This window comes from Grammomys surdaster, unplaced genomic scaffold (assembly GCF_004785775.1).
Source record: "Grammomys surdaster isolate TR1022 unplaced genomic scaffold, NIH_TR_1.0 208, whole genome shotgun sequence".
NCBI classification, from domain to species: Eukaryota; Metazoa; Chordata; class Mammalia; order Rodentia; family Muridae; genus Grammomys; species Grammomys surdaster.
In genome coordinates this window covers 7,325,748-7,328,924 of record NW_021604653.1, presented here as the reverse complement: position 1 = coordinate 7,328,924, position 3,177 = coordinate 7,325,748, and positions in this window count along the sequence as shown.

Sequence of the window (3,177 nt, the reverse complement as noted above, 5' to 3'; positions counted from 1 at the left end):
GAACTGGAGTTATGGACTTTGTAAGCCTCCATTATGGGTGATGGGAATCAAACCTGGATTCTCTTCAAGAACAAGTGCTCTTAACCCCTGAGTCATCACTCCAGCCCAGTTCTTGCCCTTGTTTAAACCGAAGTCTCATGTCAAGACTCAAAATATGCACTTAGGGGTCACTGAATCCCCTTTGTTCCTTTTCCCAGTGTGGCCACAGTTGAGTCACTCTACTCTGCTTTTCACTATCGCTTGTACGTTTAATTGGGCTGTGGAGGATGGTGGCTCATCCTGGCTTGGTAGGGCTGCAGCTCTGACCCTGGCAGCTCTGATAACAGGAGGATGAATGTGAAGCTAGTGGCTGTTGTGGTAGGGAGAAAGGGTTGGTCCGTCAAGGATGATAAGCAACACATACACAAGTATTTGGGTTAAAATGTGCCTCTGTTGGTTTGTTTTATTTTGAGGCAGAGTCTTATGTAGCACAGGCTGACCTCAAAGTCACTGTATATCGAAGATAAGCTTGATAAGCTTGAACTTCTGATACTCTTGCCTCCAGCTCCAGAGTGCTGGACCACAGGCATGTATCACTATGCCTGACTTATGCGGTACTGAGGAATGAACCATGCTTCTTGAATCCTAGGTAAGTGTCCTGGATTGTTTTATGTCAACTTGACACATGCTAGAGTCATCTGAAAGAAGGAAGCCTCAATTGAGAAAATGCTTTCATAAGATCCGGCTCTAAGGCATTTTCATAACTAGTGATTGACAGGAGTAGCCCTGCTCATGGTAGGTGGTGTCATCCCTGGGCTGGTGGGCCTGGGTTCTATAAGAAAGCAAGCTGAGCAAAGCCACTCAAGCAAGCCAGAGAGCAGCACCCCTCTGTGGCCCCTGCAGCAGCTCCTGCCTCTGGGATCCTGCTCTGTGTGAGTGCCTGTCCCGACTTCCTCCAATGAAGAGCAGCACTGTGGAAGTGTAAGCAGAATAAACCCTTTCCTCCCCAACGTGCTTTGGTCATGGCGTTTCATCCCAGCAATAACACCCAAACTAAGAGAACAAGTGCTTTATCAAGAGTCACATCCCGGTCTGTCTTCTGGTGGAGCAAAGCTACTCTTCAAGAGTATGGATGGGTGTAAGGAGGCTGCCTAGGAAACCAGTGGCATTTCTGTCCCCTTGTCTAGTGGAAACTGTATCTTGGGGCTACTAGAGCATCTGTGAAGCCCTGGAGACAGGCATCTCTATCCATCCAGCAGATAAAGACCATTAAAGGCAGAGCAGGACACACTTGTAAATGAAGCTCACAGGGAGGAAACTAGTTTGTAATTAATTGCAGCCTCTTTTTATCAATGACAGCGGCAGCCACAATCAGTGCCTCTGGAATCTGGGAATCCCTGCTTTTATTGCCTCTGAGAGGTTGCCACACTTCAGGCTGCCTAGAAAAACCTCTCCAGTGGGTTCAGGTAGCCTCAACGGGTCCATCTATCCCTAAAGTTGGATAACTCCTCTCAGATCCATTGTTTTGTGTGGCTTTTCCTGGTGTAACACGAATAACCATAGAGACAATTTAGCTAGGACAGCACTCCCAATCCACACCCCCAACAAAAGCCAATACTCATCAGTAGCACCGAAGTCCAGTTTACTGAGCCAGTGAGTTTACTGGGGGTCCTTTGAGGAGTGTGAGCAGCTAATCACAGAAACAGAATCCCAAGGGCATCATGAACAACATTGTGAAAACTGTCCCCGGGGGCTTCCTGCACAGCTTGCTTGGCTAGCGGGAGAGCCCCCTCTCTCCCGCAGCAGACTCTGGTAAGTTTGAGCTTTCTGAGATGCAGGAGTGTTGTTTACTTGTTCACTTCTCTCTGTTGAGCTTCCCTCTTCCCTGCAGGAGAGAACGCCTTACTTCTCAGGAAACTGCTGCATAACAAGGTCCCACAGGTGAAACCCAAGCTAATTTCTCCATCCTGCCTCTGCAGGGAATTCTCTGGTTTGTGATTCACATAGCTGTGTTTCTGGGACACCAGCCAGTATGTCATCAATCAGTCCTGACCCCTCCCTACACTCTGGACACCTGAGAGCCCTCAATCCCATGTTCCTTCCTCTAGCTCAACCCCTGCTCTGCATTAGCTAGGCAGCTGCACTGGCCTCCTTCCTGACCTGAACTTCTGGGACCAGCCCACTTGCCTGGGTCAGGCAGCTCTTAAAAAGTTCTTAGGTCTGCCTTTTCCCTCCTTTGACCTTTCTTTTTCCTCCCTGTTCAATAGCCTCTGGGGTTGGTTCAGAGAGAAGACTTGTGTGTTTGACTACCAGCTCTAGAGGGTTTCCATGGACATCACCATACTGGAATGAACTAAACTTTCAAGCCAGCTGGATCACAAGCCCTTTGAAGATCTGGGTGGCTCAAGTCATATCACCCTTTTCCATAACATGGTCTGGTACCTAGAATGTGCCAGGTACAATCTGTTGAAACACAAACTGGAAACACAAGAGAGTTTGAGGAGACAAGTCAAGGGAAAGGCGGGCTTACAAAACTGGGAGTCTCCTGATGACAGGGTGTGAGGGAAGGAAGGTGGGGGCACTTAACACTTTCTCTTCTCAGAACAGTTGCTCCCTCTAGCAGCTGAGGCAAAGGCAGGGCGCTTCTATTCTTCTGGTCCTCTGGGCACCACAACATCACTTCCAGATGCAGCTGCCTCAGAAAGGCACCTCCTGGCTCTCTTCCATTCTTCCTGGCCAGAATTCACAGGAGCATGTGGTCCATCCAGGTCATCCTCCATACACAGCCCATGAGAAATGAAAAGCTCTTGAATTTATAGATGTGAGGGTCTTGGTCAACATTTCTTCTCTCCTTGACCATCTCTGGGGTCATCTGGTATGGTTTCGGTTTTAGAACAGGCAAAGGCAGCCTTTGAAGCCATTCAAACCCACAGTCTGTTATGATTAGATGCCTTATATACTAGAATATGCAGAAACTGGCTGGGGCTGTAGTTCAGTCCTCATAGAGTATAGAAATGCCCAGCATGCACAAAACCCTGAGATCCTTCTCCAGGACTACATAAACTGGCCATGATGCAGCATGCCTGGAATCTCAACACATGGGATCAGAAGCACAAGCTTGCCAGTTAGGTTTGAGATCTTGTCTCAGATAGATAGATAGATAGATAGATAGATAGATAGATAGATAGATAGATAGAT